Source organism: Saimiri boliviensis, chromosome 9 (assembly GCF_048565385.1).
Source record: "Saimiri boliviensis isolate mSaiBol1 chromosome 9, mSaiBol1.pri, whole genome shotgun sequence".
NCBI classification, from domain to species: Eukaryota; Metazoa; Chordata; class Mammalia; order Primates; family Cebidae; genus Saimiri; species Saimiri boliviensis.
The window spans coordinates 42,976,075-42,999,534 of NC_133457.1; the positions used below are offsets into that span (position 1 = coordinate 42,976,075).

The 23,460-nt window shown below is 39.9% G+C and overlaps 1 long non-coding RNA gene across 2 annotated transcripts in view; it reads right to left on the reverse strand.

Moving 5' to 3' along the window:
* LOC141585630 (uncharacterized) overlaps window positions 1-23,460 on the reverse strand; it is a 436,560-nt gene that overhangs the window by 60,461 nt on the left and 352,639 nt on the right. For both annotated transcript variants that reach the window (XR_012519218.1, XR_012519217.1), the window contains 4 exons: window positions 10,132-22,753; window positions 5,702-5,782; window positions 4,417-4,522; window positions 1,888-2,047 (listed from right to left, as the gene is read on the reverse strand). This is a non-coding gene — a long non-coding RNA (uncharacterized LOC141585630). The remainder of the gene's footprint in view (window positions 1-1,887; window positions 2,048-4,416; window positions 4,523-5,701; window positions 5,783-10,131; window positions 22,754-23,460) is intronic.

A 23,460-nucleotide genomic window follows, 5' to 3' on the forward strand; every position in this document is an offset into this window, starting at 1 on the left:
CTGACTCCTATGACCCCAGTTTGGGAAACTGTGTGTGTAACACAGTAAGTACTCAATGAACAGTTCTTACATTAATGAATTTCAAATTCCTTTGGGTTATATGTATATTCTTGTAAGCCTAGCGAGGATGAGACTACATTTTATTTCTTCCCATCTTTTTCTCCTCTCCTTATTTCTCTTCCATGTTACTATAGCAGATGCCATCAACAATCTGTCCATATCTCCTTGGCCCACTGAGAAATCAGGCTACAGACAGTTCCTGTATATAACAATGCTTCTTTTGACTTCTACCTGCTGGTGTTTTCTTGCCACAGAAGAGTGCTCAACCCTCTGGAAGTTCTCCGAAGAGTTAAATCCCCAGGGGTGATCTTCTATCAGTGAAGGATGGGAATTGGTAAATAACTATTCCAGATTCCTTGCTTCTCGGTGGAATAATTCTGAGGTGCATTCTACAGTTTCTCAGAAGGAATCGAGCCCCAGTTATTTGCAATGGTTTCTCACCCATTAATGCATCTTTATGGCTTTCCTACCTTCCCTATCTGAGTTCATTACTTTATCACTCTATTTCCTGGGATCATTTTTTAAATAAACTACATACACCCAGATCCTTATATCAGGGGCTGCTTTGGGGGAACCCAAACTAAGACAATTATCTGCAGTGCTTAGAAAAGCTGTCCACAGTGGGTACTTGTGAAGACTGAGTGAGATAATGCAAGTCAAACATTAGCACAGTGCTCATGGAGTAAATACTCAGCTTTTTGCCACTGATGCTGCTGCTGGGAGTGTCCATATGCATTATTAATTTGGGGGGAGGAAGTTTGAGGAATCAAAGCAAAGACCAATGGGCAGCCATGACAACAACAAAAACAATGGTGGTAGTATATGAGGAAAAACAGAGGCAAAGATCAATGACGAAGCTAGGAAAAGTGGTGTCTATACTGGTGATAACCTATGTGGCACCAATAGCATAAGAAGTAAGACTTCACCCTGGGCACCAATGAGTAGAGCTTCCTGTATTTTCGACAGAATTGATGAAGGTGTCATAGCTAGCCAGAGTACAACGATATTTACAATCAAATGGGAAGGTCTCTATTAAGACAATCTTGGTGGGAAGAGTCAAAAATTGGACTTCCTTTGAAGGGAGAGAAAGATTATACAGGTCTTATTAAAGTGGAACAAGGTGGTCCAGTCTCAGTAAGTGTAGGTGGAGAAGAGAAAAGCAAAGGGAGCTAGAATGCTGAGGATCAGAAAATCAGAAAAAGGTGAACTGCAGAGCTCTGAACCCAGAAAGCATTTAAATCTGTGCCTTTTTGATACCATGTGTTAAATGCTGTGTGAGTGACACTCATGCTAACTGTATCTGACAGAGGTCAGAGCTCATAGGGGAATTTTGCCATTAACTCTAAGCCGTGGCAGACCATTGGGATTATACCATAATGTCAACAAAGGTAAATGGTGCTAGTGATTTTTTTTCAGGACTGGGGCTTGTGCCTGACAGTGTTTGATTCTGTACAATGCTCAAAACTGGAAGCCCCTTTGAGGCACAAATGGTGTCCTATTCACTTTTAGATTTGCAGTGTCTCTCATCATGCCTGGCATGCAGTACATTAGTTGGTCAGTAAACATATGTAGAAGAAGGGAAAGGAAAAACAAAACCAGTGTTATCAAGGTAGAAATGGAGAGAAAAAAAGAAATTAGAAAGTCTTCAATAAATGCCACTGCTGGGTGGGGTGCGCAGGTACCAGTGGTACCAGGTTGGCTCCTTTCTCCTCCACTCTGCTGGTTGGGGCAAAAAATAGACCACAGGTTCCCACTGACGTGGTTTCTTGTTAAACCACCACTATGATATACAGCTCATTCTGACCCAGTGCAGTTATGACTTCTCACCTGCTTTTTATGAAAGAGGTGATTCCACAGTTGTAGAGAGGATATGAAGCAGGACAGGAAAGGAAATGCCCCGTGTTCTTGTCCGTATGGAAAGGAGGCCTATGGCCAAATTAATCATAAAGCACTTAGGAGTGGAGTCCAGGCTCAGTGATGCAGGCATCTGGAAAACAGAACGATGTGAGAGTTTGGATTTATTCTGAGTGCTACAAAGAAACATTCTCCTACTCTTGAATTCCAACTGTGTCTTAGGGGTAATTACAGCTCATAAAGCGAGTCCCTTGTTTTATCAGTGAGATACAGTTAGTGAAAGTGCAGATACATAACATGTTAATAAAGCTACCATCACATTCTATTTCTTTAATTTAACTCAATGCCTGAAGCCCACATAAATTATACTTTGATTCCTGGCATGACCAATCACCTTATGATATTTGACCAAAAGCATATATATTTTTCCCCCATTTTGTTAGTTTTATTTATTTATTTTTTATATCAATAGTTTTTGGGGGTTTTTGGTTACATGGGTAAGTTCTTTAGAGGTTATTTCTGAGATTTTAGTCACCTGAGCAGTACACACTATACCCAATATATCATCCAAAAGCATAATGTATCTCTTGACTGGTATCCCATCCGAACCAGTGAGCAGAAGGACAAGAGTGGTTCCTGGACTTTCCTGATGTCTACAAAAGTTCACGAGCAAAAACAAAAACCCAGTGATGTCAAGCTCATGTTCTCCCAATATCAAGGATGTGGGCTGGGGTCATCATCACTTCTTCTCTGGGCTTCAGTGTCTTCTTCTTGCAATGAGGTACTTAGATTACACACTGTTTGGGGTCCCATCTCAATCTGTTATTCTATGATTCCGAATGTATATCATAGGAGAAAAGTTAGGTGTCAGGCACTATGGAAGATAACACTGTTAAGGCTTTTGCTCCAGCTACCTTGCAGAGGATAGGCTTCAAAAAGTTTTGCCTGTGCCTGTCTGAATCATTCAATTTTTAATACCTGTGGTAAATAAGCAATTCAGTTATTTTCTTTTAAAAAAAAAATTTTTTTTTTGAGATGGAGTTTCGCTCTAGTTACCCAGGCTGGAGTGCAACGGCGCGATCTCAGCTCACCGCAACCTCCGCCTCCTGGGTTCAGGCAATTCTCCTGCCTCAGCCTCCTGAGTAGCTGGGATTACAGGCACGCATCACCATGCCCAGCTAATTTTTTTTTTTTTTTGTATTTTTAGTAGAGACTGGGTTTCACCATGTTGACCAGGATGGTCTCGATTTCTTGACCTCGTGATCTACCCGCCTCGGCCTCCGAAAGTGCTGGGATTACAGGCGTGAGCCACCGCACCCGGCCTAATTCAGTTATTTTCAATTAACTTTGCTTATGCCCCTTCAGCCGTGCAGTCATTTTAATTTCTTTTTACATTTTTTGTTTGTAGGATCAAGAAAAAAAGGCTTACCTTTAAAAAGGCTTACTTACTCTAAGATTATACAAATATTCTCTGACAAAATTTTTCTATACTTTTTGAATTTATTTTTAAACATCTAAATCTTTAAGGTATCTTAAATTTATTTTTGCAAATGGTGTGAGTCAGGAAATGTTAACAAATTTTCTTTCCAAATTGGTCCACTATTTCTTGGCTATTTGATAATTTATCCTTTCCTCCACTCATTTGAAATACTATTTTTATCATACACAAATTCTCATAAAAACATGACTCTCTTAATTTCCATTTTCTTAAGATTAAATTTGTAGTTGATAATGTGGGTACTCCTCCTAGATCTCTTACATTCTTTTTAATGTTTGTTTTGGAGTACTTTAGAGAGAAGTGTTTCTGAGTTTTAGCATATTCAGGGCGTTTGGTGGGGGTGAGGGTGCTCTTTTAGTTTTCTTTTCTTTTTTCTTTTTCTTTTTTTTTTTTGAGACAGAGTCTCGCTCCGTCCCCAGGCGCCAGGCTGGAGTGCAGTAGCGCAATCTTGACTCACTGCAACCTCCGCCTCCCAGGTTCAAGCAATTCTCCTGCCTCAGCCTCCTGTGTAGCTGGGATTACAGGCACACGCCAGCACGTCCAGCTAATTTTTGTATTTTTAGTAGAGACGAGGTTTCACCATTTTGACCAGGAGCTCATTTAGCTTTCTTTGTCTTCACCAAGGGAGGTACAGAGGTTTCCCTCCTTCTCCCTCCTTAACCAATGACTGATGGGTGTGAGTATGTGGAAATCCACTTCTCGTGTCTTGGGTAGGTGCAACTTTGAGGCTTACCTTATATACCACAGCCCTCCAGCCTGATCAGCCTGAAGCCACCTTCCTCAGGACTTCTTCATACTCCTGCCTAGACTCTGCCCCTTCCCTGTCCTGCTTTCCCCATTCCCTGCCAGGTTTTCCCCTGGAAGTCCTTCACCAATAAATAACTTGCACACAAATCCTCATCTCAGGTTCTGCTTTTGGGGCACTCGATTTAAGGCAGAATCTTTTTCACCATCGAGGCAGATCACTCCACCAACTGAAAAAAAAATCTTTCCCCGTCAGTTACCTATAGAATTGAGAAAGCTATCCATATGACATCCTTCGCTCCTTCCAGCCAGACGGGAGATCATGCATTTAGTTAGATTAAAGTAATCTCAGCTCCTGGAAGTATCCTGTCAATACAGTAAAAGATGCTTTAGTGTTTTAAGCACAATCCCTAAAGAACGCAAAGTTTGGGGCCGGGCGTGGTGGCTCAAGCCTGTAATCCCAGCACTTTGGGAGGTCGAGGCGGGTGGATCACGAGGTCGAGAGATCGAGACCATCCTGGTCAACATGGTGAAACCCCATCTCTATTAAAAGTACAAAACATTAGCTGGGCATGGTGGCACGTGCCTGTAATCCCAGCTACTCAGCAGGCTGAGGCAGGAGAATTGCCTGAACCCAGGAAGCGGAGGTTGCCGTGAGCCGAGATCGCGCCATTGCACTCCAGCCTGGGTAACAAGAGCGAAACTCCGTCTCAAAAAAAAAAAAAAAAAAAAAAAAAGAACGCAAAGCTTTTAATTTCTCAGAAATAATCCAGCAAGTCCTTAAAATAATATTCCTGGATCATCAGTTGGTAAATCATCATTTATGATAAATAAGGTGGTATTTGATCACCTTCAAATTTTCAACCAAACAAAAAGTATCATGTGTAATTGGTAAGAGATTAAACAGAAGTTTAAAATGAAGAGAGCCCTGTGTATTCTTTCTAAAATATTTAGATACATTTATTACTTTATGAAATATTTATTGTCTGCTATATATCAGGTAGCCTTTAATCCTCTCTCTGTCTTTCTCTCCCTCTCTCTCTTCTTCCCTCTCCAAATTTAAACACTTCCAATAGAGTTAGGCATTAAAATTGTCTTTAGTGTTTGCCTATCAAAAAAGAAATGCTGCAATAAACATCTTCACAGTACACTATTGCATACTTCACTCATGTGTATTTGTGAAATAAATTCCTAGCGGTGGCTAGAAATTGCCAAATTTATTGCCAAACTTGCTGCAGTTTTTTTTTTTTAATGCTATCACATTTAGTAATTAATAATGACTATCCTTTTTTTGGCAGCATCTCCAACATTGATTTTATAAAAACTAGCATTTTTTTGACACTTTCAGTGTATGAAGGTACCATGGAGTTAGTTAACTCTCCAGTGAAATTCATGCTTTCCTTTTCTTCTTAATTATTTCTTAGATGTGGCTGGCCAGGGAGGCCTATTTTCTGTCCCATTCCCTCACCCTTTTTGTGTCTAGATGCAGCCAGATGACTAGCTCTTGCCAATGGATTATGAATGGAAGTGATGAATGACGCTTACCAGCTAAAACTTTCAAGAAATAGTATGCCTTTTTCTCATGTTCTTTCTCCTTTTGCTGGCAGGATGCAGAAGAAGATCAACCTAGGATTGGCAGAGTCACAGGATGGAAGGAACCTGAAGAAAAGCCATTCACCAACCCAGAATAACCACCTTCTACTGTTACATGAATAAGAAACAAATACGATATTAAGCCACTGAAATTTGAAAGCTTATTTGCTTTAGGTGCCAACATTAGCCTTATAAATACAGATTACTTTGTAAATTAATATAATCTACTTAAAATTAGTTTCCTGATTTATTATTTTGAACATTTGTTTTTCATTCCACTATGAATGAGTGAATTCATGCACTTATATTCCTCTTACCTCTCTAACCTTACCATCTCTCTATTTTTATCAGTTATCTTGTCATTTTCAGATCTACTATTGATTTATACCTTATAGTAGGCTTATATTCCTACCTTATACTTTAATAATATATACATTGATTTCTTGATTTTATTAAATTAGAGTATCATTTAACTCTGTGATATAAAATACTTGTCTTATACTTCTTGTACCTCTATTTTCTTTTTTGCTTTCTTATTTTAGCTAATTATATTTTTGTTTTTCATTGTTAAAGCTTATAACTTTTTTATTCTGTTCTATAATATTTATTCCCATAATGAAGCTTATCCTTCTTTTACTGTATTCAAAATTATGACCAAGTCTTCATAGTTTTTCTTTTCCTAATTTTGTTAATTTAATTCAACTCTTCGCTATCTGAATTTTGTCATCAAATTGTTTTCGCACATTGGAGAAATTCTGTCTCTTGCTGCTAATTCTGAATGACAACATTGTAATGAAGAATTCTGAAGGCAGTTTTATTTTTCTCTCTTATATTCCATTACTTTTTTTTATGCATGCATTTATGAACTTTTAAAAACATAAGCGACTTCAAGAGCAGGCATGGTGACTTACACCTGTAATCTCAGCACTTTGGGAGGCCGAGGTGGGCAGACTGCTTAGGCCCAGGAATTCAAGACCAGTCTGGAAAACATGGTGAAATCACATCTCTACAAAAAATACAAAACTTAGCCAGGTGTGGTAGCATGCACTTGTAGTCCCAGCTACTAGGGAGGCTGAGTTGGGAGGATTGCTTGAGTTCAGGAAGTTGAGGCTATAGTGAGCCATGAGCATGCCACTGCACTCTAGCCTGGGTGACAGAACAAGACCCTGTCTCCCACCCCCCAAAAAAGTGACTTCAGCAGTCTATGTCTCTCCCTCCCTCACTTCCTTTTTTAAAATATTAAATGTTCTGAAATTTCTTGTTCCTTAATTTAGGTCTTCTATCATTTTGGGAATAATTTCTTATATAAATATTTTTCAATTCCATTAGTTATAGTCTCTTTTTTATGAAGCAAATTATATGTACAGTTGACCCATCATATCCATGGGGTCTGCACTTAGGAATTCAACCAACCACAGATGAAAATATTTAAAAAACCAAAAGTGAAAAGTTAATAATACAAGTAACCAATACAATATGCCAAGTATTAATATTTATATGGCATTTATGTTGCATTTGATACTCTAAGTAATCTAGAGATGATATAAAGCATATAGAATGATATGTGTGGGTTATATGCACATACTATGCCATTTTATAGAAAGGACTTGAGCATCTGTGGATTTTGGTATCCATGGAACAAGATGGTTCCTGAAACCAATACACTGTAGATACTGAGTAAAAGAAACAAAAGTCAAATGGTTCTACTTTGCCATTAAATCTTAGAAGTTGTTGATTTCTTTTTCTTTCTTTTTCTTTTTTTTTTTTTTGAGACGGAGTTTCACTCTTGTTGCCCAGGCTGGAGTGCAATGGTGCAATCTTGGCTCACGGCAACCTCTACCTCCCGGGCTCAAGCAATTCTCCTACCTCAGCTTCCTGAGTAGCTGGACTTACAGGCATGTGCCACCATGCCCGGCTAATTTTTCATTTTTAGTAGAGACAGGGTTTCTCCATGTTGGTCAGACTGATCTCAAACTCCAGGCCTCAGGTGATCCACATGCCTCGGCCTCCCAAAGTGCTGGGATTACAGGCATGAGTCACTGTGCCCGGCCAACTTCTTTCTTAATTAAAAAAAAAGTAAGAAAGAAAGCATTCTTGGTAAAGATTTTCCTCTGGAATGTTTTGTTCTTATCTAAAAATGTCACCTTTAACAGCATAGTGCACACAAGTCATCAATCTTAATTATGGCTCCATTTCAGAAAACCAACAACACAGCTGAGTGCAATGGCTTATGCCTGTAATGTCAGCACTTTGGGAGGCCAAGGCAGACAGATTGTTTGGTCCAGGAGTCTGCAACCAGCCTGGGCAACATGGCAAAATTCTGTCTTTACAAAAAATACAAAAGTTAGCCAGGCATGGTGGTGTGCACCTGTAGTTCCAGATAGGAGGTTGAAGTGGGAGCATCAGGAGCCCAGGGGTCAAGGCTGTTAGAGAGCCATGATCATGCCACTGCACTCCAGCCTGGGTGACAGAGTGAGATCCTATCTCAGGAAAAAAACAAAAAAGAAAACCAACAAAGCAAAGCAAAACTGAGGTTACAGTCCATCATTTCTGACAAATGAGCCAAGGGCAGCTTGGAATGCTGTAAATTATGCTGTAAAACTCATTGGAGGGTGCTGAAGAAATCCAGTGGGTTTTGGATCCAATTCTGCACTATGAGAGTTCATTATTCCCTCTGGTGAATAAGAGCATACCTTGATAAACTTGGCAAAATTTGGAACAAAACCAATTTAAAATGCCATATAAGAATTGGTTCTCTCGATAAACCTTAAAATGGGTTCAGTTCTGTTTTACACTAGTCATCAAAGATAATAGCAAAATTGTATTTATGATGGCAATGGTTTTCAGTATCTTGTGTAAGAAAGGGCCTGTTAGCCGGGCACTGTGGCTCACGCCAGTAATCCCAGCACTTTGGGAGGCTGAGGCAGGCAAATCATGAGATCGGGAGTTCAAGACCATCCTGGCCAACATAGTGAAACCCCGTTTCTACTAAAAAATACAAAAAAAAAAAAAAAAAAGCTGAGCGTGGTGGCAGGTGCCTGCAACCCCAGCTACTCGGGAAGCTAAGGCAGGAGAATTGCCTGAACCTTGAAGGTGGAGGTTGCAGTGAGCCGAGATCCCGCCACTGCACTCCAGGCCAGGCAACATTGTAAGACTCCATCTCAACAAACAAACAACAAAAGCAAAAAGAATAGGCCTGCTAAGACTGCCACCAAGGGATAATGATCTCAAAATTCTCGTTATGTACTTCAGACTCTCCAACACAGTTGTTACTATAGCTGCAGTAAAGAGAAACAGGAATCCAAACATTTCCTCTTTCTCCTTCTGATCAGTATCTTCATCCTTTCCTTCCTTGTCACCCTCCACATCACAGGGGTCATCCATCTTTCCTTATATGTGAACTGGTTTGCTCTTGCATATCATGTTTTCCGACAAGATTGACTTGGAGGTTATTTTTGAGGGGATTTTTAATATTTGCAAGTGATATTTCCACAGATTAATAGCAATCTGACTTTTAAAAAGTTTTAAAGAATCTTAGCTAGATCTCCCCACTTCACCTCCTCTTAACTTTTTCCCCTTCTCAAAAGCCTATGTAAAAAACTGAAGAGTGAGAAACTCCCACTAGCAACCCACATATTTTCCCTCCAAATGGGCTGCTCATCTTTGGAGGCAGTTTTTCATATGGTTTTGGCTTTCACACTTTTGGTCGTCTGTCATGTTTTGTTTACTCGAACAGGTGGAGATTTAGTTCTGTCTCTACAAAACACGTAAAATGGAGAGGAAAATATAAGACTTTGCTTTAAAGAAATGAAGGAAAAGGAATGAAGCCTTAGACATACAAATAAGGAACTTGAAGTGTGGACTTAGTTTTCCTCAGGCTATCCTGACCCCTTTGGTGAGTCCAGATTTTTATTTAGTGGCCCTGGGAAGGATCCACGTGAGTTGATGTTCTGGGGAAGATCATCCAGAGTCCAGTGTTGTGTCTTTACTTTAGCTGTGTCTCAGTGTGAACCTAGTAATTTTTTTTTTTTTTTTTTTTTTTTTTTTTTGAGACAGAGTCTCACTCTGTTGCCAGGCACCAGGCTGGAGTGTAGTGGTAGGATCTTGGCTCACCACAACCTCCGCCTCCCAGGTTCAAGTAATTCTCCTTCCTCAGCCTCCTGAGTAGCTGGGACTACTGGTGCATGCCACCACTCCCAGCTAATTTTTGTATTTTTAGTAGAGACGGGGTTTCACCATGTTGGCCAGGATGGTCTTGATCTCTTGACCTTGTGATGTGCCCACCTCGGCCTCCCAAAGTGCTGGGATTACAGACATGAGCCACCGCGCCCGGCTGAACCTAGTAATTTAAAAAAATCCATGTCAAGCCTCATGAGACTGACCTGGGAAGATCACTTGAGCAAGAGAGGCAGAGGCTGCAGTAAGCCAAGATTGTGCCACTGTATTCCAGCCTGGGCGACGGAGGAACACCTTGTCTCAAAATAAATAAATAATTTTAAAAAATCCATGTCATTAAAACTCTGTAGGGCAGAGTTTTCTCCAACTTGTTCTCTTTGTGTAACATCTAAAATGGGAGACTCAATCCTATCATTCCAACTCCTCCAATTCACAGCAGAGTATTCTGCAACTTTGGGTTTCTAAGGGCTAGTGTGCAAACGGCAGCAGAACATTGAAACTCAGCAGTGCTGCCCAGAACTGTGGCTGTGAGGGCTATGGTACTCAACAGAAGAGGCAGTGGCTCCTAGGAGGTGTGAGGGTGCGAAACAGGAGAGTAGTTGGGGAAAAAGCAGACTGCAGATGAGCCCACGTAGGAACCCCCTTCAAAGTACAGAGGGAAGGGATTTTTACAGGCACCTAGAATATCCATTAGCAGGAGCTAGTAGGGAAGGGAATGGAGAGTCAGTAAATATGTGTTACCATACCTTTTGAGAATAATATCTTATCAGATTTACTTAATATTTCCCTCTCTATTGTCAGTGAAAACATAATGGTATAAGGAGAGAGTTCATGGAAGAGTGCTTAGAGATTTTGGTACTTTGGTTATCTTTTTAGTAGAATTTCCTAAACTCACAAGTAATTCATGTTCTCAACATAGAGGTAATAATGAAAGAGTCTTACACTCCTGTGAGGTTTGCTCCTTTTCAGAAGGCTCCCTGTGGATGCCCCTCATGCACAGTATTTCAATGAGGTTGGCAGACCATGCATTTACTTCCACTTTGACAGGAGCAACCTGAACCTCCGAGATGTGGAAGTATTTTCAAGAGTGAGGCAGGTAAGAAATGGAGGGACTAATAAATCTAGGTATTAGTCCTGGGTATTCTAACTCTAAGATCATTACTCTTTCCACCAAATCATGATCATTATGGTAATTTTTTTAAATAACAAACATGGCTTGCATTAATCTTGTATAAATGTATATGAAATGTAACACTTGGTTAAGCTGATTTCTATAGTTTCTATAATGTAAATAGTATGATGATATTTTGTGGTAATGCATTATGCAATTTTCAAAGCACAGCAACTTTTAAATAGCCTAAGAAGTTAACGGGAAGTTATTGTTACCTGTATTTGACATAGAAGAAAACAGGAAAAAGGAAGTTAAATTACTTGTCTTAAATCTTCTGATTCCCTTTCACCATCTAAGAGTAGATCGCTTCTTAAAATTCTTCACATAATCACATAAGTAACCTTCATAACTGTGGTATAACTGCATTTATATGTTTACTGTCATGTTATTAAATTTTACTCAGGATTTTTCTTTCTTCACATGCTTCTTGTATTGTCCTGGGCTCTCTTTGCAGGGAATTTATGGTGAACTCTGAAGCAAAGTTGCTTCCATCTGCAGATATACAGTTCACTTTCTTGGAAGCAAAATAAGTTCATCTCAACAACTATATGCAAACATCCCTCTTTACCTCCCTCCCAAAACCCAGCCTTCTTAAAAAAAAAAATGCAGGTTGTCAGAAATGGCACCTTTTACATTGGCTATGTATTAGAAAAACAAAAACAAAAATTGATTTGAAAATAATTGAGATGTGTGGATTTCAGAGGTGTTGCCTGCTGTGCTAACCACCTGGCTGAGACTGATTCTTGGTATCCATTGGCCTCCTTGAGATAGCTACTGGCCTTGCACTTTCACAAAAGGGGAGACACAATAAAAAATTTACAGATATTTAAGAAGGAAAAGAAAAACAGTCTTATTTTTTTTCCTTCCTATAGCAGTCAGGAAGACTATGCATAAATTCAAATCAACTGAGAGAAATCACCTCCAGTATTGTGTCTGAAGCACATCCTCTCAGAACTGTATGTTCCTTTCCCTTCAGTATCAAAAATCAGAACACTCTCCTTGGATCCCAAGCACTGAAAGAGGTTTTTCTAAAAAGAAGTAATTAAGTATCAAACTCTCTATCGAAGAGAATAATTATGTAGAGTAATTAAGGGGGATATTTAAAAAATTTTTCCCACTTTTTGATGTCTACTGCTCCATGGAGAAAGTTAATGTAATTCAAAGATTAGCTAAAAATTTGGGAGGAAATGGGAGGAGTTAAAACCATTGTGATGTTGATGACTGGGACAAAGACTCAAGAGAGCCTCTCAGTGTGTGAGGCTTCATCCCCTAAATTGTAAAATGGGAATATGAAGAGGACAGTAGCAGGTACCTGGGGATAATAATTCAGATATAAAGCTCTTTGAACATTCATCAAACTGGTGTCCTCCTTCCAGTTTCAAGAAGAGCCTTAGCATATGTAGCACCCGCCCGATTAGGGAATGGCTATTTAGTATTGAGAATACATGGAGGGGCATTTTAAAGCTAGATGGTATTTAGTTCTACCTGCAATCTCTACTTTTTATTTGTACTTTGATGTGATTAGACTAGGGAGGAGGAGGAAGAATGACTACTTAAGTGATTATTTGATAAGGCTTTCCCACAGAACAACTGTAGATGTGATTTGTATGTTAGTCATCACCATTTTGGTTGACAAGAACATCAGAGACAAGCCATATCATTCCGCACCAGCCCATCCCAAATCTCATGTCTTTTCACATTTCAAAACCAATCATACATTCCCAGCATTCCCCCAAAGTCTTAACTCATTTCAGCATTAATGCAAAAGTATGTAGTCCAAAGTCTCATCTGAGATAAGGCAAGTTTCTTCTGCCTGGGACCCTGTAAAATCAAAAACAAGTTAGTTACTTCCAACTTACAATGGGAGTACAGTCATGGGATAAATGCTCCCATTCCAAATGGGAGAAATTGGCCCAAACAAAGGGGCTACGGGTTCCATGCAAGCCTAGAATCTAGCAGGGCAGTCATTAAATCTTAAAGCTCTGAAATAACCTCCTTTGACTCCCTGTCTCACATCCAGGGCACACTGATGCAAGGGGTAAGCTCTTATGGCCCTGGGAAGCTCCTTCACAGACATTGAGTATCTGTGGCTTTTCCAGGCACACAGTGCAAGCTCTCAGTGGATCTACTATTTTGAGGTTGGGAGGACAGTGGCCCTGTTTTCACAGCTCCATTGGGCAATGCCCCAGTGGATACTCTGGGTGTGGGCTCCAACCTCACACTTCTCTTTCACACTGCCCTAGCAGAGGTTCCTCATGAGGGCCCCACCCTTGAAGATTTCTGCCTGAACATTCAGGCATTTCTATACATCCTCTAAAGTCTAGGTGGAGGTTCCCAAACCTCAGTTTTTGACTTCCATGCATCTTCAGGCCCAACACCACATGGAAGCTGCCAAGGCTTGGGGCTTGCATCCTCTGAGGTAATGGCCCAAGCTCTACCTTGGCTCCTTTCAGCTGGAGCTGGAGTGTCTGGGCTGCAGGGCACCAAGTCCCTGGGTCCCGCTTACAAAATCATTTTTTACTCCTAGACCTCTGGGCCTCTGATGAGGGGAATGCTGACAAGATCTCGCCCTGGAGACATTTTTCTCATTGCCTTGGTGATTAACATTGGCTCCTTGTTATTTATACAAATTTCTGCAGCTGGCTTGAATTTCTCCCTAGAAAATAGCTTTTTTCTTTTCTATCACATCATCAGGCTGCAAAATTTTCAAACTTTTATGCTCTGCTTCCCTTTTAAACACAAAGTCCAATTTCAAATCACCTCTCTCAAATTCAAAGTTCCACTAGGGCAGGAGCAAAATGCCATCAGTTTCTTTGCTAAAGCATAGCAAAAGTTACCTTTGCTCCAGTTCCCAAGAAGTTCCTCATCTCCATCAGTCCACCTCAGCCTGGACTTCATTCTACATATCATTATCAGCATTTTGGTCAAAACCATTCAACAAGTCTCTAGGAAGTTCCAAACTTTCCCACATCTTCCTATACTCTTTTGAGCTCTTCAAATTCTTCCAACCTCTGCCTGTTACCCAGTTCCAAAGTCACTTCCACATTTTCTGTATCTTTATAGTAATACCCCACTCCCAGTGCCAATTAACTTCATTACTCAATTTTTACACTGCTATAAAGCAATTTATCTGAGACTAGCAATTTATAAAGGAAAAAGGTTTAATTTAATCACAGTTCCACATGACTGGGAAGACCTCAGGAAACTTACAATCATGGCAGAAAGAGAAATAGGTAACTTCTTCACAAGGAAGAAGGAAAGAAAATATGTGAAGGAGAAACTGTCAAACGCTTATAAAACTATTAGATCTCAGGAGGACTATCATGAGAACGGCATGGAGGAAACTACTCTCATGATCCAACTACTTCCTTCTGTTGATTACATGTCCCTTCCTGCACATTTGGGTATTAAAATTTGAGATGAGATTTGGGAGGGGACACAGAGCCAAAACATATCACCCAGTAGAATACTCCATGAGATGATCAATTCCAAGACACATAATCATCAGATTCTCCAAGGTTGAAATGAAAGAAAAAATGTCAAGGGCAGCCAGAGAAAAAGGCCAGGTCACCTATAAAAGGAAACCCATCAGACTAACAGTGGACCTCTCAGCAGAACTCCTACAAGCCAAAAGAGATTGAGAACCAATACTCAATATTCTAAAAGAAAAGAATTTCTAACCCAGAATTTCATATCCAGTCAAACTAAGTTTCATAACTGAAGGAGAAATGAAATCCTTTTTAGACAAGCAAAGGCTGAAGGAATTCATCACCACCAGGCCTGCCTTGCAAGAGCTTTTGAAGGAAGCACTAAATATGGAAAGAAAAAACTGTTATCAGCCACTATAAAAATACCGTGAAGTACATAGACCAGTGACACTATGAAGGAACCATATAAACAAGCCTGCAAAGTAACCAGCTGGCAACATGATGACAGGATCATATTCACATATGACAATACTAACCTTAAATGTAAATAGGACAAAGACCCCAACTAAAAGACAGAATGGCAAGCTGGATAAAGATCCAAAACTTATCAGTATGCTGTCTGCAAGAGATCCAGCTCACATGCAAAGACACACATAGGCTCAAAAATAGAGAGATGGAGGAAAAATAACCAAGCAAATGGAAAACAGAAAAAACCACAGGTTGTGGCTGGGTGCAATGGCTCACTCCTGTAATCCCAGCACTTTGGGAGGCCAAAGTGGGTGGATTATTGAGGTTAGGAGTTAGAGACCAACCTGGCCAACATTGTGAAACCCCGTCTCTACTAAAAGTACAAAAATTAGCCAGGCAGTAGTGGTGCGTGTCTGTAATCCCAGCTACTCAGGAGGCTGAGGCAGGAGAATTGCTTGAGCCGGGGAGGTGGAGGTTGTGGAGAGCCAAGATTGTGCCACTGCACTCCAGCCTGGGCAGAGAGTGAAACTCTATTGGGTTGCAATCCTAGTTTCTGACAAAACAGACTTAAAGCCAACAAAGGTCAAAAAAGACAAAGAAGGGCATTACATAACGGTAAAGTGCTCAATTCAACAAGTAGAATTAATTAACTATCCTTAATATATATGCACTGAATACAGGAACACCCAGATTCATAAAGCAAGTTCTTAGAGACTTACAAAGAAACTTAGAATTCCACACAGTAATACTGGAAGATCTTAACACTTCACTGACAATACTAGACAGATCACTGAGACAGAAAATTAACAAAGCTATTGAACACATGAACTCACCTCTGCATCAAGTGGACATGATAGTTATCTACAGAACTCTCCATCCAAAAACAACAGAATATACATTATTCTCATCACCACATGACACTTACTCTAAAATTGATCACATAATCAGAAGTGAAACACTCCTCAGCAAATGCAAAAAGACTGAAATCATAACTAACAGTCTCTCAGGCCACAGAGAAATGAAATTAGAACTCAAGACTAGGAAATTCACTCAAAGCCACACAACTAACGGAAAATGAACAATTTGCTCCTGATGACTCTTGGGTAAACAGTGAAATTAAGGCAGAAATCAAGAAGTTCTTTGAAACTACTGAAAACAAAGAGACAACATACCAGGATCTCTGGGATGGAGCTAAGGTAGTTTAATAGGGAAATTGATAGCACTAAATGCCCACATCAAAAAGCTGGAAAGATCTCAAGTTAACAACCTAACAATATATCTAAAAAAATTCAAAAATCAAGAGCAAAAATAACCCCAAATCTAGCAGAAGACAAGAAATAACTAAGATCAGAGTTGAAATCAAGGAGATAGAGAGATAGACATAAAAAAATTCTTCAAAAAAATCAACAAATCCAAGAGGTGATTTTTTGAAAAAAGTAATAAAATAGACCACTAGCTAGACTAATAAAGAGAAAAAGAGAGAAGAATCAAATAAATACTATCAGAAATGATAAAGGGGATATCATGACTGGCCCCACAGAAAAGCAAACAACCATCAGAGATGACTGTAAAAACACTTATGCACATAAACTAGAAAATCTAGAAGAAATGGATGAATTCATGGATACATACATGCTCCCAAGACTGAACCAAGAAGAAATTGAATCCCTGAATAGATCAATAGTGAGTTCTGAAATTGAGGCAGAAATAAATAGCCTACCAACCAAAAGCCTAGGACCAGATTCACAGCTGAATTTTACCAGAGGTACAAAGAAGAGCTGGTACCATTTCTATTGAAACTATTATTTTAAAAAATGGAAAAGGATGGAATCCCCACTAACTCATTCTATAAGGCAACATGATACTGATACCAAAGTCTGGCAGAGATAGAACAAAAAAAAAAGAAAACTCAGGCCAATATTGTTGACAAACATTGATGTAAAAATAGTAAAATACTGGCAAACCAAATCCAGCAGCATATCAAAAAGTTTAACCACCATAATCAAGTTGGATTTATCCCCAGGATGCAAGGTTGGGTCAATATATGTAAATCAATAAATGTAATTCATCACATAAACAGAACTAAAGACAAAAACCACATGATCATCTCAATAGAGGCAGAAAAGGCCTTTGATACAATTCGACATTCCTTCATGTTAAAAACTCTTAATAAACTAGGTATTGAAGGAACATCCCTCAAAATGGTAAGAGACATATATGACAAACCCATAGCCAATATCATATTGAATGGTCAAAAACTGGAGGCATCCCCTTTGAAAACTGGCATAAGACAAGGATGCCCTTTCTCACCACTCCTGTTCAACATAGTATTGGAAATTCTGGCCAGGACAACCAGGTGAGAGAACTTAAACAAATTAACAAGAAAAAAATAAACAGCCCCATTAAAAAGTGGGCAAAGAACGTGAACAGACACTTCTCAAAAAATGACATACATGCAGCCAACAAACATGAAAGAAAGCTCAACATCACTGATTATTAAAGAAATGCAAATCAAAACCACAATGAGATACCATCTCACACCATTTACAATGTTGCTATTACAATGTCAAAAAACAATAGACGCTGGCAAGGTTGCAGAGAAAAAGAAACTCTTTTACACCATTGGTGGGAGTGTAAATTAGTTCAACCATTGTGGAAGACAGTGTGGTGATTCCTCAGAGACATAGAGGCAGAAATACCATTTGACCCAGCAATTCCATTACTGGGTATATACCCAAAGAAATATAAATCACTCTGTTATAAAGACATATGGATGCATATGCTCATTGCAGCACTATTCACAATAGCAAAGACATAGAATTAACCTAGATGCCCATCAGTGATAGACTGGATAAAGAAAACGTGGTACATATATACCATGGAATACTATGCAGTCATATAAAGGAATGAGATAATGTCTTTTGCAGGGACATGGATAGAGTTGGAAGCCATTATTCTCAGCAAACTGATGAAGGAACAGAAAACCAAACACCACATGTTCTTGCTTGTAAGTGGGAGCTGAATGATGAGAACACATGGACACATGGTGGGGGAACAATACATACTGGGGCCTGTCAGAGGTGGGTTGGGAGCAAGGAGAGCATCAGGAAGAATAGCTAAGGGATGCTGGGGCTAATACCTAGGTGATGGCATAATCTGTGCAGGAAACCACCATGGCACATGTTTACCTATGCAACAAACCTGCACATCCTGCACATGGACCCCTGAGCTTAAACTATAATTATATAAAAGAACATAAACATTTCAATCATAGAGCAGGGTAGGAAATAAGGAAATAGGTAAATGGCAACACAGTGTGGGCTCTGGAGCCCATCACTTCCCTGTCAATCTTGAGTTTACTACTTTTTAGCTCTGTGACCTTGGGTAAGTTACATAGCTTGTTACATCTCAAAAATAAAAATAAGGACTTTGTACCTATCTCACTAGGTTATTGCAAAGATTAAAAAATTATCATAGCTTGTTACATCTCAAAAATAAAAATAAGGACTGTGTACCTATCTCACTAGGTTATTGCAAAGATTAAAAAATTATCTACCAAATTCTTAATACATTATCTAGCAAACAATATGTATGCAATAAAATATACACGTTATTATTATGGATAACTTGACTGTTCTCCCAGACTACAAAACCCAAACTCTGAAATTCCAAATTTATCTGTGATAGCTCCTTTTTTTTTTTTTTTGGCACTATCCTTTCCCACCAGCCAGTCAATAGTTAAATTATTTAAATTCCATGATCTCAATCCTTTATCTCCTTTTCTGATACTTCCTCTGAAATGTAGCTCCTCCTGACTTTCCTCCTAGCAACAGAAAATCTTTTCTAATCGCCTTTGTCATCTTTTCTCCACTTCATTCTATACACTGCTGTAGCTCTGAGCAGCATATCACTGCTTTTTAAGGATTTTCTATTGCAACTAATTTATTTTATTTTATTATTTTTAGACACAGAGTCTTACTCTGTCACCTGCGTTGGAGTGCAGTGGGGACAATCATGACTCACTGCATTCTTGACCTCCCAAGCTCGAGTGATCTTCCCATCTTAGCCTCCTGAGTAGCTGAGACCTCAGGTGTGCACCACCAAGCCTGGCAAAGTTTTAGATTTTTTGTAGAGATAGGGTCTTGCTATGCTGCCCAGGCTGGTCTCGAACTCTGGGGCTCAAGTAATCCTCCCATCTCAAGCCTCTTAAAGTGCTAAGGTTACAGGTGTGGGCCACTGTGCCCTATTGCAACTGATTTTTTTTTTACAGCTATTACTTTTATACTTAAGATCAGCCCTCATATGACATTGCAATAGATTATGTCTTTGGTCCTAATTCTTCACTCCCCTGTGATAGGCTTGTACATCCATACTTCTGCCTTGTAACTCTCCTGTGTCCTCCTGCTGGGTCTGCTTCCTTACCCCATGTCCCTTGCTTTGGCAATGAAAGATGAGTAAATGTTGCAAGAGCAAAGGTCTTACCTGTGTTTTTTATGATTTTGCTCAGCTCTTATGCTCCACATCCATCATGAGAAGAACATACCCTGGATTCCTGCTATTCTTTTAGTCGTGGCTCCAAAATTAACGCAGATGAGGAAGAAATCAGCTCAATCCACAGCCTGGATTTAAGCTACCTAATGTACAGTAGGGGAATCAGAGCTACCCAGCCAAACTCAATCTAGGTTAACTGAACCTCAGTTGAATTGCAGGGTTTTTTTTTTTTTTTTTGAGGCAGAGTCTCACTCTGTCGCCAGGCTGGAGTGCAGTGGCGCAATTGGCTCACTGCAATCTCCGCCTCTCAGGTTCAAGCAATTCTTCTGCCTCAGCCTCTCTGGTAGCTGGGACTACAGGCATGCACCACCATATCTGGCTAATTTTTGTATTTTTAGTAGAGATGGGGTTTCACCATGTTAGCCAGGCTGGTCTTGAACTCCTGACCTCAAGCAATCCACCCACCTCGGCCTCCCAAAGTGCTGGGATTACAGGCCTGAGCCACTGTGCCTGGCCTGCAGATTTATGAGTATGAGAATAAAGGCTTATTAATGTAGATCATTAGGTTTTTTTTTCTTTTCTTTTTTTGAGACTGAGTCTTGCCCTGTTGCTCAAGCTGGAGTGCAATGGTACGATCTTGGCTCACTGCAACCTCCACCTCCTAGATTCAAACGATTCTCCTGCCTCAGCCTCCTGAGTAGCTGGGATTACACGTGCAGGCCCCCACATCAAGCTAAAATTTTTTTGTATCTTTAGCAGAGACAGGGTTTCACCATGTTGGCCAGACTGGTCTCGAACTACTGACCACTGGATCCTCTTGCCTTGGCCTTCCAAAGTGCTGGGATTACAGGTGTGAGCCACTGTGCCTGGCCTCATCAAGTTTTGTGGTGGTTACTACACATCATGATTGTGTTGATACCTGACTAGCATAGACTACTTTTCCAGCTTCACCTCTGATCATACTCTTGTAAATATGCTATAGTCCAGCTAATTATAAAAACTTGATGACCTCTCAATGTGCCCTTGGCTTTTCTACCTTTGGTATCCTGGTCCTCCTCTCTGCCTTCACATGAATATATGTAGCTGGTAGTTATTGGTACTGCGCTAAGTAATCATGGGTGATCACTCTGTAACCTTCTCTACTCTCCGGGCAGGCTGCCATGCCATTCATGGCTTTGAATTTTTTAGTTTACCTTTATGTGTTTGTACAGTTTGATTCCATTACTAAAGAGAGACCTTGATTTTTATAAGGAATTAATATTTATTGAAGGCCTGTATGTTCTATAAGTGGCATAAAATACCAATTATAATTGGTCTTTTATATACAATGACCATCCATGAGGTAGAGATTATTTTCCCCAATTTTGTAGAAGAGGGAGGGGACCTTCAGAGAAGTTATGGAACTTGTTTAAAATGTGAACAGTAGAGGTGGGGCTGAAATCCACTTTGCTTTTCTTACAGCTAGGTTTTTTGGCTGTGCCATCTTATCTTCTGCAGTTACAACCTTAAAAAATTAACATGTTAACTGATTTATTAAACAGATAAGTGATAGAAGCAGGTGTGAAAATCTGGAACATAAAGTGCTACATCTTAGTGGTTTTATTAAATAAGTATTATTTTAAAAATTAGATTTGAAACCTTAAGTAGCTCATGCCCCCATCTCTTGAGACCTGCCTTGTATATTGCCAATGTTTGTGTCTTGAAGTTCTATAGAACTCAAAAGGAAACCACAGAACAACCACCCCAGGATAGCAGAGAGAGTCTGACCTAAGCCCACAGAAGCCAAAAGTAGCAGGGTTGGAGTTAAAAGCTTACACTTTGTCTTCAGCTCACACCCTGGCACCTTCAAGCTTCGTCTTTTTTTAACATCAGGGTGCCAGCCTCGAATTTTTAAAACTTAACTCTGAATTTCTTGACTCCATATGTTTAAGATACACTTTGTGTGTTACTATTTTGAAACAGCTGTTTGTCACAGCTAGGGAAGAGGGAGGGAATCAAAGTTTCATGGGAGGTGCTTGTCTTAGAAGTGAGGCTGCTGAGCTAACGAACGCAAGCCAAGTTTCTCTGGATTCTTACAAGCCGAAGAGCCTCACTCTAAATCAGGGTTTCTCAACCTTGGCGCTATTGACCTGTGTGGCCAGGTAGCTCTTTGTTGTGGACTGTCCTGTTCATTAAATATTGGCTAGCAGCTTTCTGACTTCTACTCACCAGAGGCCAGTGATGCTGCTTTCCCCAGTTGTGACAATCAAAAGTATCTACAGACAGATATTGCCAAATATCTGTAACCTTCCCTGTGGCAAAATTGTTCAGATTGAGAACCATTGCTCTAAATGAATTAAGAAGGCTGAGATCATTTTGTTGTGGTTTTTTAGAGATGGTTTCTCACTTTGTCACCTAGCATCAAGTGCAGTGGTGAGATAATAGCTCACTGCAGCCTCAACTTACTGGGCTCAAGTGATCCTCCTGCCTCAGCCTCCAGAGTAGTTGGGCCTACTGGCTAGGATTGATAACAAACTCAGAAAGAAAGGCAAAATAGATGACAGATGAACATATCTAGAAAAATTATCCTAGTACCAGTTAGATGAACTATGAATGCATTTTACTTTTTAAGCAAATCTTATTTATATTATGAATATCTTAGGAAAGAAAAAAATCAAATAGAAAGGCTATTTATTACTACTAAAGCAACTTGCATAGATATACCCAGTAAGTTAAAGGTTAACCCTAAACTAAAACTTGTTTCTCAGAGCAGGTATGTATACTGTTGTAGTGACTTGGCAGACTGAGAGTAAAAGTATCCCTGATCTTGGGGTTCAATGTCCCCAGAGCCAGAAAACCTGAGAGTTCTGCCATTTTTAAGCTGCTACATATTGACTGCTTCAATTGCTTTAGGGACTTTGCTTTATGTCTTACTATATGAGGTAGATAGTACTGTTCCCATTTTATGGATGATGAATGTGAGTTATACAGAGGTATCATTTGCCCAAGTTCACAGGGACAGGAACAGGAATTAAAATCAGGTCTACCTGGCTCTGAAGCTTGGGCTCTTCAATCATGTGGTGTCTGCATCCCACAGCTGGGATAAGGCCATGGATTCACTGAGCTTCACAAAGTAATCATCACATTCGTTATCTCACCTTACATTAGTCGCACTCCTTCCTCTGATGCCTCTGCCCAGAGCTGATCATGCGAGGACACTCAAGGAGATTGTTGTCACATGAGGTTGTCTCATAGAAATCTCTGGCTCAAATATTGCGTGATTCAGTGATTCTAGTGAATGTCAACCAGAGAAAGGAAGAATGCCATGACATTATTTATACTGAGATAACAGGAACTAATTGGAAAGAAACACCCCAGTAGTACAGAAAAGTAAATCTAGTGTTTCCGGCAGAAAATCCACATTAGTGCAGGCAGTGGGATATAATAAGGCTGTGGGATGTTATATGTAACCTTCTTATAATGAGCCCAGAAGACGAAACCCTCTAGTAGGAGAGGCATGGGGGCCTACAGGACCAGAAAAAAAACAGATGTGACAAATCATTGACAAGGCCAACGTCAAGAAGGTTTTCTTCTAGGAGTTTTATGATTTCAGGTCTTACAGCTAGGTCTTTTTTCCATTTTAAGGGGATTTTTGTGTTAAGTTTAATAGTCCAATTTTTTTTTTCTTTTGCATGTGGAAATCCAGGATTATCAGGACCATTTATTGAAGAGACTATCCTTTCTTCATTGTGTATTCTTTTTTTTGGGGGGGATGGAGTCTTGCTCTGTCACCTAGGCTGGAGTGCAGTGGTGTGATCTTGGATCAGATCACTGCAGCCTCCATTTCCCAGGTTCAATCAATTTTTGTGCCTCAGCCATGCAAGTTGCTGAGATTACAGGTATGTACCACCAAGCCCAGCTGATTATTGCAATTTAGTAGAGACAGGGTTTCGCCATGTTGGCCAGGCTGGTCTCAAACTCCTGATCCCAAATAATCT